The sequence below is a fragment of the Dipodomys spectabilis genome, unplaced genomic scaffold (genome assembly GCF_019054845.1).
Source record: "Dipodomys spectabilis isolate Male_0828 unplaced genomic scaffold, ASM1905484v1 ptg000214l, whole genome shotgun sequence".
NCBI lineage: Eukaryota > Metazoa > Chordata > Mammalia > Rodentia > Heteromyidae > Dipodomys > Dipodomys spectabilis.
In genome coordinates this window covers 2,566,754-2,583,549 of record NW_024870891.1, presented here as the reverse complement: position 1 = coordinate 2,583,549, position 16,796 = coordinate 2,566,754, and the positions used below count along the sequence as shown (strand labels likewise).

The 16,796-nt window shown below is 40.7% G+C and overlaps 1 pseudogene; it reads left to right on the top strand.

Annotated features, from left to right (window-relative positions):
* Nucleotides 1-13,041: 13,041 nt before the first annotated feature.
* On the top strand, nt 13,042-14,609 carry LOC122122649 (annotated as a pseudogene).
* The last annotated feature ends 2,187 nt before the right edge of the window (nt 14,610-16,796 follow it).

Here is a 16,796-nt window from a genome sequence, read left to right as displayed (position 1 = left end):
ACATACTCATCTCAGTAGATGCAGAACAAACCTTTGACAAAAGACCACGCATTGACATTAAAAGCTCTGGAGAAACAAGGAATAGAAGGAACATTCCTTAAAACAATAAGAGCCATAGACAACAGGCCATACTAAATGGGGAAAACTAAAACTATTTTCCTTAAAATCAGGAACAAGGCAAAGTTGCCCCTTCACTCCCCTCCTCTTCAATCTATACTGGAATTCTTAGCCAGACCAATAAGGAAAGAAAAGGACATTAAAGGAGCCACACAGAGTACGCAAAATTTAAACTAACGGTATTTGCTGATGACCATTTCTTATACTTGAGGACCCAAAAGCTCAACTCCCAAACTCCTACAGCTAATTAATACTTTTGGCAAAGTATCAGAATGCAAAATCAATCCATAAAATTCAGTAGCCTTGGCCAGGCACCAGTGGCTCATGCCTGTAATTCTAGCTACTCAGGAGGCTGAGATCTGAGGATCGTTGTTCAAAGCCAATCCAGGCAGGGAAGTCCATGAGTCTCCAATTAACCACCAGAAAACTGGAAGTGGCGCTTTTGCTCACCTTGAGGTGAAGAGATGAGGGACAGCGCCCAGCTCAAAGTTCAAGCACCAGGACCCAAAAGAACAAGAAATGGTTACTGAACCATTCCTTGGGCAAAGAATATGCAAGCAGAAAGGGAAATAATGAAAATGACACCATTTGCAAAAGCTTCAAAAAATAGTAATTAACGTAACCAAAGATGTAAAAATTGCAAAAATCTAAAGAAAGAAATCAAAGAGTATATCAGAATATGCAAAGACCTTCCATGTTCATGGATAGGTAGAATAATGTGAAAATGGTCATAATGCAAAAAATTGGCATAAAATTCAAGGCAATCCCCATCAAAATCCCAATTATGTACTTTACTCAGATAAATGAAAGAATCCAAAAGTTCATATGAAAAAAAAAAAAAAACAGACCAAGAACAGACAAAGCAATCCTTGGCAAAATAAGCCATTCAGGCAGTACCACTATACGAGACTTCAAGTTATACTAAAGAGCCACAATAACAAAAACAGCTTGTTATCGGTATAAAAATTGTTTCTAACATATTTATAAGATGATTTCTATGTTGCTTTGTATGTCCTTCCCCAATGATATAACTCCTGCTTTTACTGTATTTGATGGTGGTATAATTTGTGGAGGGGAAGGGCAAAAACAAATCATTTAACTAGAGATACAGGCATAACCATTGCAACAATGAGATGTACAAGTAGTTATGTCGAAAAACAAACATTACAACTTTGGTGGGGGGGATAGTAGAGGGTGGGGGGGAGAATGGGAAGGAATGGGGAAGGGGATACAAAGAACAGGCAACAATGCTTGTTAATAAATGTATTCATTATCTTGTCCATGTAATTGTAACTCCTCTTTACGGTATTTTCACAATAAAAAAAGAAAAATACAAAAAAATAAAAAAGATCCTAAGACCAATGGAAAAGATTATATTAAGTGAAGTAAGTCAGGCCTAAAGAAACATAGGTCTCATGGTTTCCCTCATTTCTAATAACTAGTATACATCAAGCAGAGATCTGAGGGACAAGCAGAAAAGTTCAAAAGCTATGTACATATGACCCAATAAGATGATGTTAAGAGAAATGAACCTCAAGATAGGGACCAAAGTGTTTTTTTTTCTTTCTATTGTTTCTAACGTATTCACAATATACCATGTGATTTTTTTTTGTTTCTTTGTATGTTCCTCCCCCCATCGTAAAACCCCTGTTTTCACTCTATTTGATGTTGGTGCCTTGCAACTTTTATATACACTTTTCTAATTTGGGGAGGGGAAGGGAAAAACAAAATGCTTAAATAGAGATATAGGTTGACCCATTGTAATAATGAGATGCACAATACACTATGTGGAAAAATGACCTTTACAATTTAGGCCGGGGTGGGGTGAGAGTGTAGTTTTGGTGATGGGAGGAAAGGGATGGTAGGGAAAAACAAAGGAGGAAGTAACAATGATGATAAGAAATATACTCATTACCTAGCTTATGTAACTGCTGTGATCTGAGGATAATTGTTCAAAGCCAGCAGGGACAGGGAAGTCCATGAGACTCTTATCTCTAATAAACCACAAGAAAATGGAAACCGGAACTGTGGCTCAAGCACTAGCCTTCAGCTGATAGCTGAGGGACAGCGCCGAGACCCAGAGTTCAAGCCTCACGCCCGACCACATACACACACACACACACACATACACAAATCACAGCTTCTTCAAATATTCCTGTTGGGGCAACTTGGCAGCTATATGCAGAAAACTAGAAGTGGATCTGTGCTTTCACTAACATCAACTAAAAATGAAATAACTACCTTAAAATCAGCCAAACTACTGTAAGACATAATAGGGATGATATTAGAACTTATATGTACAGGCAGGAACTTCCTGAATAGAGTTCCTGGGGCAGAACAGATAGGAGATAGATCCAACAAATGGGACTACATTAAAGGAAAAAAAAATTCTGCACAGGCTAGGACATAGTCACTAAACTAAAAAGACAGCCAAGGAATTGGCAAAAGATATTTACCTGCAACACATCAGACATAGGGCTAATATTCAATGTATAAATGGATCTCTGGAAAGTACCCCTCCAAAACCACATAAACCAATTACTAAATGGGCAGGGGAGCCAAGAAGAGACTTCTCAGAAGAAAAAGTAAAGAATGGGAAAGAAACATATTAGGAAAGGTTCCTCATCCCTCGCCATAAAGAAAATGTAAATCAAAGCAATCCTGAGATACAATCTTACCCAAATATTCTGAATTCTGACAACAAATGCTGATGGGGAAGTGGAGAAAAGAGAAATCCTACTGCACAGCTGGTGGGAAGGTATACTAATACAGCAACTCTGGAAAGCAGTCTGAAAGTTGCTCAAAAATCGCAACACAGACCTTCCCTAATACCCTCCCTACAGCCATACCACTTGTAGGCTTCTACCCTGAGCATCATGAACCAGAATATGGCAAGGACACTTGCACAACCATGTTCCTTGCTGCTCAATTCACAGTGACAAGATATGTACACACCCAGATGCCCCACAATAAATGAATGTATCCAATAATTATGCTATCTATATACAATGAAATTTTACGGACAGAGACATTAGAAAGAATATAATAATGTCATTTGCAGGGAAATGGAAGGAACTAGAATAAATCATGTTAATAAAGTTAAGCCAAGATCAAAGAGACAAATGGCACATTTTCTTCCTGATTATGTGGAAGTTAGATTTAAAACACAATGGGTAGAGTGCACTCTACCACTTGAGCCAAATCTTCACTTCTGGATTTTCTTGTGCAGTTTATTGGAGATTCTAGGCATCATGTACAGTTAGTACAGTAGGGGAAAGCCTTTGTAGAAAATCACCAAGTTATAATACACAAGCAGCTCTTCTTATGTATATAAAACAATATATATATATATATATATGTGCATATGCATATATATATATATACTAAATTGAATTGTAAAGATAAAGAAACAAGGAACTTTTCTTAATTTCTCTTTTCATTTTCTGATGACTCTGTATTCTTTACCCAATATACACTATATATGCATGCATATCTGATGGAAGATGGGAGAAGGGCACAGAATCAGTGGAAAGTGGATGAAAAATTGCAGCCGCGGAGCCCACTGGCTCTACTGGACATTGATGAAAGTGAACCATGCAACTTGCGGATGGACATGGGAGGGAGGGAATGGAACAGAATGGGGGAACAGATTAGACTATGTAAAAGGAAGGAAATATACTAGCTACCTGACATGCAGAAAGATAACCTTGCTGTATATCACCGCTAAAACAACAATATTTTTTCAAAAAGAAGAAAGCTCCCAAATGAGAACATACGAGAAAAGGGAAATTAAGAGCAGATAATCATGTTTTTGTAAGTCCTTGGTACCTGATAGTTTCAATCATTAGCTTTTTTCCTACCAACTGAGTCATACCTCTAAACCCAAAAGTCCTTACAACATTCAATTTTTTCCCTTGATTTCTTCACATTTTCTATTTACTTTTTGTTTTGTGTGTGTGTGTGTGTGTGTGTGTGTGTGTGTGCCAGAAATGGAGCTTGAACTCAGGATCTAAGTACTGTTCCTGAGCTTTATTTTTCCTCGAGTGCACTCTACCACTTGAGCCAAATCTTCACTTCTGGATTTTCTTGTGCAGTTTATTGGAGATAAAAGAATCACAGAGACGTTTTACCATCATTAGATTCAAATCATTATCTTCAGATCTCATCCTCTGGGTTACAGCCATGAGCCAAGGTACCTGGCTTATGAATTGTCATTCTTTTTTTAACAAGCTGGTGCCAGTGGCTCATGCCTGTAATCTTAGCAACTCAGGTGGCTGAGATCTGATAATCGAGGTTTAAAGACAACCTGTGTAAGAAAGTCTGTGAGACTATGATCTCATTAACTGGTTACCAAGAAACCAGAAGGAGCACTGAGATTCAAACTGGTAGAGTGATAGCCTTGAGCACAAAAGAGCAGGGAGTGCAACCAGGCCCTGAGTTCAAGCACCACATAAAAAAAATAAGTAAAAACGAATTTGCAATCACTTGTGATCTCAACATCCTCAATTCGTGGTTTATTTAAAGCCAATTTGCATCTCAGTTTGCACTTATTCGGAGTGTAACTAAACTTGTATAACTGTTAAAAGAAAAAAATGAGCAGCTGTGTGCAGGTGGCTCACGCCTGTAATCCTACCTTCTCAGGAGGCTGAGAAATGAGGATGGTGGTTCAAAGCCAGCCTGGGCAGAAAAGTTCCCATGAGATTCCTATTACCAATTAATCCCTAAAAAACAAGAAATGGCACAGTGTTTTAAACTGGTATGCTATACTCCTAACCTTGAGCAAAGGAGCTCTGGGACAGCACCCATGCCCTGTATTCAAGCCCATATCTGAAGGAAAAAAAAAGAGTTCAGTGCTGGGAAGGTGGCTCAGTGGTAGAGTTCTTGACTTGCATGTACGAGCCTCTGGGTTTGATTCCTCAGTACCACATGAGCAGAAAAAGCCAGAAGTGGCACTGTGGCTCAAGTGGTAGAGTGCTAGCCTTGAGCTGAAGAGCTGAAGTGCCCAGGCCAAGAGTTTAGGAACCATGACCCACAAAAGACAAACAAACAACAAAAAGAGTTCAAACATTTAAATGATGTGTACAATAGACTATACACTAAAGATGAAAGATTATACGAATGAATTAATAATTAAAATGATCAACATTGTTTTGATTTTATAAGTAGTGGATGTAGCAGAGAAAGTGATAAGAAATAATTATTCATTCTAACCACTCTTGTATTGTTTTAAACTCATTTACTACTTTTAATCATAAGTATCGTTTTACAGAAAAACAAAAGTTGTACATGTATTTTAACCTGAATTCCACATTTTAAAATTTGCCTTTTAGTAAACAATCAGTATATTTTTATATAAACTACATGTAATCCCTTTAATACTTCAGGTCAGTCTAGTATTTGATTATATCATAACTCCTCCCTTCTTTCTTTTCTTCATTCCATTCCTTCACATCCTTTCCTCCTTTCTATCCTAGCAATTAAACTCAGGGCTTCATGCATTTTAGGTAGGTGCTCTACAAGGTGAACCATACACCGGCGCTTTTTGCTTTAGTTACTTCTGTTTTGTTAGTCATGTGGCTTGAACTCTGGGCCAGGACACTGTACCTGCACTCTTCAGCTAAAGGCAAGTGCACTACTGTTTGAGCCACAATTCCACTTCTGGTTTTCTATTGGTATATTGGAGGCAGGAGTCTCACAAACTTTCCTGCCTAGACTGGCTTTGAGCTGTGATCTTCAGACCTCAGCCTCCTGAGTAAATAAAAGTACAGGCATGAACCACTTGTGGCCAGCTCTGCTTTAGCCATTTTTATGGCAGGGTTTTCTGTTTATGAGCAGGCCAGAATGGATCACAATCCTTCTCTTTACCCTTTCTGAGTAGATGAAATTAAAAGCACAATGATTTTGGTTCAGATATTGATTGAGATCCAATAAAGTGAATGTTTGCCTAGGCTAGCCTCAAATCCTAATAATCCTCTCTGCATCTAGCAATTCAACTGTGAGCTACCATGCCTGTCCCAAGTTTCTGGTGACTAAAACATATGAACAATGTTTTAATATTTTTAAATGTTGAATTTGGGGACAATGAGTACTTTTACTTGCCTAGTTTCAAATTTCACCAAAAAACTCGAATATTAACTTTTGTTTTCCTACATAACATTAAATAAGCAGATAAACTTTAAAAAGTAATTAACTAATGAAAAAAAGCTAAACAATAATCATCCTTACCACTGTAACTTTGGACTTAACAACTTGTCAAACATTGTTTATATCATAGATGTTTTTTCTGGGCAGTATTTTCGATAAACGGATCATTCCACCCCCAAGGTGGATGGCCAAACAGCCTATATCCACAGGAGTGAAAGCCAGGCCATAAGCCAACACACTAAAGGAAGACATGGTCCGGAAGTATTGTAGGTGGCAATGTCCCAACATATGGGACAGCTTAAATAGAGCTTTTTCTTAGGAAAGATACTCTATTAAGCCATACCTCTTCTTCTGGGTTTATCACTGCTTAATTGGAGACAAGTCTCATGGACTTTGTTGCGTGGGCTGGTCTGAAATCATGATCCTCAGATCTCAGGTTCCTAAGCAGCGAGGATAATAGGCATGAGCCACCAATATCTAGATTACTTATTCCTTTAATAAAAATAAAATGGCTACAGCATGGTTTAACAGAGAGCTTGAATCCTTTCCTGAGTCTTAGAGATCTTCTGACTAGAAGCAGAACAGCAAACTGACATGTGGGAAACTGTGTCTACCATATGAAACCATTTTCCAAAAGAGTATCTGGCTCATCAGTTTGGCTTCAGGACTCACAAAATTAACATTCAATTCTCCACTGAAGTAGAGGATATCCATTGCATGCTCTGCAGCATCATAAATCACTTGCTGGTCATTAAAAACCCCTCTTTTCAATAGGAAATACTCCAAAAATTCTGTTCATTGAATAATCATGACAACCTTAGGAGATGGGAAATACCAGTATCCAATTGTATATTGTGGTGCTTGAACTCAGGTCCTATTCCTGATTCACTTTCTAGAACTCTACTTCTTGAACCACAGCTCCATTTCTGTTTTTGTTTTTGTTTAGTTGGTCATGGAGCTTGAACTCAGGGCCTGGGTGCTCTCCCTGATCCACTTTCTAGCACTCCACCACTTGAGCCACAGCTCTATTTCTGTTTTATTTTGTTGTTGTTGTTATTCTTGCTAGTCATGGGGCTTCAACTCTGGGACTGGGTGCTGTGTCTCATCTCTTCAGGTTAAGGCTAGCATTCTACCATTTGAGCCATAGTGTACTTCAGGCTTTTTCTTCTTATGTGATTCTGAGGATTCCAACCGAGGGCCTCATGCATACAAGGAAAGCACACTTCTACTGAGCCACCTTCTCAGCCCACTTATGGTTTTTGAGGGATTAATTGGAACTAAGACTCTCATATGACCTTTTCTGCCTGGGCTGGCTTTGAAACACAATCCTTCCATCTCAGTCTCCTGAGTAAGAGTGTAGGCATGAGCCACCTGTTCTTGGCTCCATTCACATTTGTATACAAGTGAATAAAGCTCAGTGATATAGTGTCTTCCTCTTTAACCAAAAGCAGGTAAGAAACCAGAATTTTATTTGAAATTCAGTTGAATCTGAGTCTATATTCTTAACAACAAGGCTGTAAGTTATTTGATCTTTGCACAAGTGTGTTAGTAGATATAGAACACATGTCATGATTTTTCTATTTCAAATGGCCCATGACAGATAGTTGGGCATGGTGGTGTAAGCCTGTAATTCCATCACTTGGGAGGCTGAGGCAGAAACACATTAAGTCCAAGGCTGTCTTGGCTGTGTAGTGAGATGCCATCTCAGAAGGGCAGAAAGGAAATGGCTCCTGACTATATAAGCCTTAGCAATTACTTTCCCATTTTCTGTGTCAACAAAGAAAAGCCTAAGACTCTCCAAGCCCAAACCGAAAGCATGGCCAAAAAGAATTTCCCAAAATACCTGGATACCAGCTGTGTGGACTAATTCTTGGGCCAATACAGTGTCATCCAAAGGCATTTTTGAACAGTTGGATCTATCACCCCTTCTCCCTCTCTTCAGAAAGCACTTAAGACATTGGCAACTGTAATATTAAGTGACTAGCAAGTGTCACATGGTACCTGAAGACACTAATGGTTCATGGTATACATTCTGTGAATTAGAACTTATTAAGTTTGCTGCCAAAGCTGCAGCAGGTGCAGTACCAGTTGGGAGAGGACAGCAGGCTGCATAGCTTGAGCCCTATGACCTACTGAGTGCACCATTGAACCCAGCAGCCCTTCACAAAAGGCCAGGAGAGAAGGCTGGATTGACATAGAACCATACCTTCCTTCTCAGGGGGCCACCATGGTTCGTGAGGCTCCTTTGGTGTGCCATGCTACCGTCACCTCACTTCTGCTTCCTGGAAGGATAAGTCTGACCACGTGCCTGTGTCACTTCACTCCCACTTCCGGTCTGGTGGGTAAGGCCATTTGACTGCACCACCTCACTCCTGCTTCTGGTCTAGGTGAGTGGGGGCTGTGGGCTTTCACCACAACACTCCTGCTTCTGGTCTGGCTGGGTAGTTGCCATTGTCTGTGTCACCTTACTCCTATGTTCCCTCTGGATGAGAGGGGGCCGCATGCCTGTGTCACCTCACTCCTCCTTCCAGTGTGAGTGAGTTGGGGCCTCATGCTTGTGTTACTTCACTCCTGCTTCTGGTCTGGGTGGGTCCAGATTGGCTCTGAGCTTCTTAATCCCTGTAGATGCTGTTTACCCGCATGGATTGCAGCCAGGCAAAGCATGACATCAAGGGATTAGAATGGCACCTTGTTAGGTTTGAGAACTCTGTTATAAAATTGTGTGTGTGTGTGTGTGTGTGTGTGTGTGTGTGTGTGTGTGTGTGTGTGTATGCACATCATGTGTGTATCCATGTTCACTGATCTTGGGGTTTGAACTCAGTGACTGAGGTCTATCCCTGAGGTATTTGATCAACATAGAGCTCTACTGATTGAGGCACAGCTCAGCATACAGCTTTTTTGTGGTTAATTGGGATGAAAAGTCTACCAGATTTTGCTGTCTGGGCTGGCTTTGAACGACTATCCTCAGATATCAGACTTTTCTGTAGGTATTATGTATAGGTGTGAGCTACTAGAACCTCTCTCTTTGCTCAATTGCTATCCAGAGAGAAATGTGCATGGCAAGCATTCTGGAGGAAAAAGAATTGAATTCTTCCAATGAGCAATGGTGAAAATACTCAGATTCTAGCCCAGTGTTGGTGGATCAAGCCTGTAATTCTATCAATTCAGGAAGCTGTAATCTGAGAATTGCCGTTAGAAAGTGTATGGAGGACTGAGTCCTTAAGACTCTTTATCTACAATGAACCATCACAAAACCGGAAGTTGAACTGTAGCTCCAAGTTGTAGAGAGACAACCTTCAGTGAAAAAGCTCAAGGAAAGCACTCAGGTTGTGAGATCAAGCCCAGTGACTACAAAAAAAAATGAGAAATATACCTGGGTATTCAGTATAAGTTTACCATTTTAAATATCACTTTCCCATTATATTTAGCTCTGTCATAGGTGCATGAATCAAAGGGGAATAAGAAGCTTGGCTAAAAAATATAGGCAGCATTGTGCGGGGGAGGGGGGCAATGCGTGTGTACATGCACATTTGGCAGTCCTGAGGCTTGACCCTAGGGTCTTCATCTCTTGCTTGGCTTTTTATCCATCAAGGCTGGTATTCTGCCACTTGATCTAAAGCTCTATTCCCAGATTTGTTTTTATTGTTAATTGGAGATAACAGTTGTACATACTTTCCTGCCTGTGGTGGCTTATTCTAAACCATGACTATTTTGAATCCTGCTGTAAAAAATGTGTGTGCACACAGCTCTACTATAACGCTGACTTAAATTTCTTCAGGTGTATATGTAGGATTTCTTGGGTGGAATTTCCACACTGATTTCTGTTGTGGTTACATTGATTCACTTAATTGGCAACACTGTGTAGAGTGTCTTTCCCCACCTCTTTGCCAGTATTTGTGTTTTCTTTGATAATAGGCATTCTCATTAGGCAGAGATGGAACTTCAACATATATTTGATTTCCATTTCCTTGATTGCTAAAGACATTGAATATTTTTCGTGTATTCTGGAGACATCTATATTTAATTTGGGACCTATCTAGTCAATACACTTACCTATTTATTGATAAGATTATTTGTTCTTTTCCCTTAATGTTCTTTGTGTGTTTCATATTTTGAGTCTATACATTCTAGACGTTAGGAATTCTTCTGTTACTCGAAAGGCAGGAGTTTAGGCTTATTTCACTTATTCTTACCAAAAGACACCTTGTAAGCTTCAAGTTATTTAATCTATGATTGATTTAAAAATGAGCTGACAGAATTAACTCTCAGAGTGACTGCCAACAAGTACAAGTTTTGAACTCAGAATTCAGTGTCTACAAAGAGAGATATATTTTAGTATTTTAAATAAAAAAGAGATGTATATTAGTATTTTAAATCAATAAAAGCTAATCAGCTACATTTTCTCAAAATATGTAATTCTAAATATTTCACTACTCTTCAAGGTAAAACTATTGCAAATTTTAGCACAAATTAACAATTTTATGTTCTATTTATTTCCTTGGCAATCATTCAAGCTAGCCAAATTGAAAAAAATACTATTTTGACCAGTTGCTGGTGGCTAACATCTGCAATCCTACTACTGAGGAAGCTGAGATCTGAGGATTTCAGTTCAAAGCCAGTCTGGTCAAGAAACTCTGTGAGACCTACTTCCAAAAAACCACCAGAGAACCAGAAGTGGTGCTGTGATTCAAGTGGTAGAGCGCTCTCCTTGAGCTGAATAGCTGAGGGACTGCCCCCAGACCAAAAGGTCAAGGCCAACAACCAACCAAAACAAACAAAACAAGAAGAAAAAAAGAAAAAAACCAACTGTATGAAGAAGAAGAATCTCCAAGTTTTTATTCAAATTTTTAATGCTTGTGGCAACTGTTTTCATTTGGTAAAAAGTGGACAGCTTATATATGTCATTGTGATAAATTTGCTACTATGTGGTTGCTTTTCTCCTATTTATAGTTTTATTCATCTAACATTATTGAAGATGAAAAATCCATGAAGGGCAAGACATATTATTTGGCAAAACTGGTCAGTTAAAATGACTAGTACATTCTAGTACTTTGGCAAAGAAGCTGTCATTTTTATTCCCTCCCCAGGATTTGAACAATGAAAAAAAAAATGTCTTGACTTTTCCAAAAAGTGAGTAAGATGGCTCATATTGAAATAATTAGAAGATAGTGAAAAGAAAGTTTAGGGTGCATAATATGTTTAATTTTTAACCTTTCTCACAAAAAACTTCCAAGAAACTTAACACACATTTGTTATTGATATTTATATCAAAGAGCCCACTGCAGGTGCCTGACACTATAGTGTGCAACTCAGGAGGATGCGATCTGTGATTGAGATTGGAACCAACCTGGAAAAGCAATAATTGCATGGATGATGCCTCCTACTATTATATCATGTCTTTTCCTCCAATCCTCAAAGTGAAGCTGTCTCCCCACATGACCATCCTTCTGATTTATTGACATTAACTTTTTGATTTATGGTTTTCTCCAACAGCATGACATGTGCATGGAGGCAGGCCATTCACATCTGTATTCACATCTTTCTCTCTAGTTGCCTACAATAGTGCCTGGTCCTCAGTGCTTAGTAGTCTTGTGTGGAGATGAGCCTGTTCTGCTCATAAAATCTCAAAGTTCAATCAGGAAAGTTCATCAAGCTGTGGTCTTATGGTAAATCGTATTTCTTCTAAATATTATGTTTTTCTCCTTGTGTATCTAAGTCCACCTAAGGGTGAGATCAGTGCCTGACACCTATCGGTTGTGATAGCAAAGGTAGCTATGATATCATAGAAATTTATTGTGAAGCTTCAGGAAGACCTGATAACTGAAGCACCCAAATTGGTAGGTTCCCACATCCTGGAATACATTCCACATATCTGCAATCAAACCATCATTCATTCTCTGCTGGGCTCAGACTCATCGTATGTTTCCCTTCTCTATTTAAAATAATGAAAAATGTGTTTTTGATATGTTATTGAATTATTGAAATGTGCCTCCAACCAAAAAAATAATTCCATTAGTGGAATGTAAATATAAAGCATGGATAAAATCAATCATAAAAACTCCTAGGGAAAAGATCAAAAGTGGCAGCTACTACAAAAGTTGTTTCTTAATCTCAGCACTGGTGTCTCACACCATAATCCTAGTATAATGTAAACTAATGAAACTTTTCTTTTTGTACCAGTCCAGGGGCTTGAACTCGTGGCCTGGGCTCTGAGATCATTTGATGAAGCCTAGCACTTTACTACTTGAGTCATAGCCACACTTCTAGTATATTTGGTAGTGTAGTGGAGATAAGAATTTCACAGACTTTTCTACCTATGTTGGCTTCAAACTGTGATCCTCGATGTCAGCCTCTTGAGTAGGATTACAGGCATGAGCCACCAGTCCCCAGCTAAAAGTTATTTTTGTAAGATATAAAAGTTTACTTATACGGGGGAAGAAAGGGGGAGGGCGACAGCGGTAGGGGAGGGCGAGGGCTAGGGCAGAGCCTGAGGGTTCCACACACCCCGCACCAGCGCCTCGTGGCACGCCCCACTCTCCTCCCATGGCTTGGACGGCTGCAGTCCTCTTGGTCCTCGTGGTCCTCAGGGGCCTGTGCAGGAGCAGCGGCAGCAGCAGGCAGCCAAAGCGGCCCACCTACCCTGCAACCCAGGCCTGGCCGGCGCGACAGCAGGTGATGGAGTAGCTGGCCGCCAGTGTAGCAGAGAAGCACTGAATGAGCCAACCCTGCCGTCCCAGAGGAGCGCACTCCCGTGCCGCATCCATCAGGCCTGCCGGCTCAATGAGTGAACAGAGTATCTGTCAGGGAAGAGCTGCTGCATTGGTTTGTGATGATGCCAATAAAAGTGGGTGCCAGCTGTGGTTCAACTGGGTTCGGCAGAGTTCATATCTATCACCATACAGGCAACAACACACTCAGAGTGCTGGGCAGGAAGATCCAGGATCATCAGTTGGTGATCAGCTGTGCCATCCCCAAAGGATTAAAGTATAATCAAGCAACACAGACCTTCCACCAGTGGCGAGATGCCAGGCAGGTGTACAGTCTTAACTATGGCAGCAAAGAGGATGCTAATGTCTTCGCAAGTGCATGATGCATGCCTTAGAAGTGCTGAATTCACAGGAGGCAGGACCAAAATTGCCTAGATAAAATTCACAACTGCCTGATCAAGTTCAAAATGGCCCATCCCAAGAAGAGTTGGACATCCAAAGAAGACAACTGCAAGAACAGAAACGTCAGAAGGAGCTGGAGAGGGACAGGCTGGAGACAGAAAGAATGGAGAGGGAAAGACCAGAGAGAGAAAGCTAGAGTGAGAGAGGCTGGAGAGAGGTTGGAAAGAGAGTGGTGGAGCAGCTGGAGCGGGAGCAGATGGAGCAGCTGGAGCAAGTGGAATGGGATCAAGAGAGCAGAGTGCCGAGTAATGCCACCTCTGCCTTTGTGGAGACCCCTGTAAACTCTGAGCTGGGAGACCCCTCTGCTTCTGAGCCAGGCTTTCAGGAAGCCTCTCAGCTGTCGGAGGCTCCAGCCCCGCAGGGTGTTATCCTGGGACCACCTGCACCTCCATCTCCTCCAACACTCCCACTAGGTCCAGCCCAGGCCTCTGTATCCTCTCCTCCCCCAGAACCTCCTCCTTCACCCCCACTGCTATCCTCTGGCCCTCCTCCCCCATGCCCTCTTCCTAATCAAGCCCCTCTCCTGTACCACCTCCTGCCCCTCCCTTCCTGCATCCGGATTTTTTTTTAAGGATCCTTTTCAGAAGACAATCGTCCTTTAACTGGACTTGCAGCTGTGATTGCTGGAGCTAAGCTTAGGAAATTGTCATGGGTGGAAAATGCCTCTTTGCACGGTGTTCACAGATGTGAACTCCGTGTCAGCTAAAACAGACATGTGTGGTGGAAATGGACCCGTTCCCTTGGCAGGTAGCAGCTTAATGGAGGAAATGAGTCTCCTGATGGCCAGAAGGAGGAGAATGGCCTTAAAGGGATCAACAATAGAAGCAAAAAATGAAGAATCAGAACCTGTAACTTCTAAGGTCTCATCAACAAGTACACCTGAACCAACCAGGAAACCTTGGGAAAGAACAAATACAATGAATGGCAGCAAGTCACCCGTCATCTCCAGATGAGATTCTCCAAGGAAAAATCAGATTGTTTTTGACAACAGGTCCTATGAGCCATTATAAGTCCACACCCTTGTCCCAGCCCAGTGCCGACCGGGTCCAGACAGAAAGCCTTGACTGTGACAGACTGAAGCAGGATATTTTAGATGAGATGAGAAAAGAACTAACCAAGCTGAAAGAGGAGTTCGTTGATGCAATCCGGCAGGAGCTGAGCAAGTCAAATACTGCATAGAGAAGCAAACTAAGCAGAGATAAGACTTGAATCTGGAGAAAAACAAAAATTCCTGCAATCAACTGTCAACACCCCCCCTACAGTTACGAGCTATCAGAAGAAAGTGGAAAAGGAGTCAAGGGAAAATCCCCATCCTCTGAAACCTTCTTAAGTTGTAACTCTGGCGATCATCTGTTTTCATCTCCGTTTGCTGTTGCTTTGACCTTTACTGCAGGATGAAAAGAGAGTTATGTATGAGTTTCCATAACATTTATGCAGAAAATATAAACCCATCAGGCAAGATCGCCATGCATTGAGATATTTTCATGTTGAAATAAAACCACACATTTCCCACAACCCACTGCTAAAATAAAGAGTAGAAAGGCTCATGAAGTTCTCCCCCCCTTCCACATCCTCCCCTCTTTGAGTGCTGAGGAACTGAGCAAGCTCTGCTTTTGTATTGCATGTCTCTCTCTCAGGTTTGTCTTCCTATCATATTTGGTATTCCATGACTAATTGAGATCAACGCTATGTAGGTTTAGATCTTAAGATGAGGAACAAATAGAATTGTACATGTTTTCAAAGGATGACATTTACAAGAAAGTGTCTGTAGATGACCAGGTCCGTCGTGAGTGATTGTACAGTGATAGGAAGTCCAAGTTAGCCTTTAGTGGTTAATTAGAGAAGAGAGCATTAAGGACTTTCTTCAATTTTCAGCCTCCTGAATCTGGCATAGCTCTTCTCTCCAATTAACTTTCCCACAAAAGCCAAACGTTATGGTTAGTCCGATGTATGCACTGAGAGAGCATCTGAAATTCAATTTCTACTCCCAGGCCAAGCAAAAATGAAAAAAATAATAAAAATAAAAGGAGGTGGAAGCAAGCACATATTAAAGTTTTAAAATGACCCAAATGTTGCTGGTCATGTGTGTAATCCTTACTACACAAGAGGCTGACATCTGAGGATTGCAGTGTCAAGTCAGCCAGGGGAGGAACCTGCTTGAGACTCTTATCTCCAGTTACACAGCACAAAACCTTGAGCTGTGGCAGAGGTGTTAAAAACACCAGCATTGATTGTGAAAGCTAAGATATAGGTCCCAGAGTCAGAGGTGAAGCCGCAGGACCAATAAAAATTTAAATGGAGAGAGGATGAATAGAGGATGAAATCTGTGGAGCATGCGTCAAAGTTAGCCGATACAAGAAAGTCCATAAGGCTTTCTCTCTGTGTGCATCTGTGTGCTATCCTATGGCTTGAGAATGTTTTGTTCAAAGATAGAGCTCCACCACTCCCAACTTTTCATTGATTAATTGGAGCTAAAAGTCTCATGGACTTTCCTGCCCTGGGTGGCTTTGAACCATGATCCTCAGATTTCAGGCAACTGATTCATTCGGGGCTTTGCATAAGGCTCATCTCCTATTAACTACCAAGAATTAAAAAAAAGTGGAGTTGAGCTGTGACTTAAATGGCAAACTGGGTAATCACTTTTTAGGACAGCACCTAGGGCGTTAGTTCAAGCACCAAGACAAAACAAGTATATCTACAAGCTTTCCTTTGGCTCATTTGGTAAGCCACTAGTCTTGAAGATAAAGCTCTGGCATTGTATCCAATCTCTGATTTGTAGCCCCATGACTAGCACATATACAATAAAAATTTTTTAAAAATGCAAAAAAAAATTTTAAGTGGAAAAAAGAACATATTAACATTTTAAAATGAGCAATGGTTTTGTGGTTCATGTGTATAATTGGAGTACCTCAGGAATCTGAAATCTGAGGATCAGTTTGTAGCCAGACTACACAGAAAAGTACATTAGAATCTTATGTCCATAAGCCAGAAAAAAAGCTAAAAGCTGAGCTGTGGAAGTTGTAAAACATCATCCTTGTGCCAAAAAGCTAAGAAACACAAGGACACTTGTGGTTCTGTCTTGTAATCCTAGCTACTCAGGAGGCTGAGGTATGAAGATCACGGTTCAAAGCCTTCCTGGGAAGGAAAGTTCATGAGACTCTTATGTCCAATTAACCACCAGAAAACCTTAAGTGACACTGTAGGTGAAGAACTCGAGCATTCACCTTAAGCTGAAGCGCTCAAAGACAGCACTCAGGCCAAGAGTTCAAACCCTACCCTCCGTAAAAATAGGTAAGAAACAGCAATGAGGCCCAGAGATTAGGTCTACTGACCGCAATAAAAAAGCATTGAGGTTGAAGGGAAGAG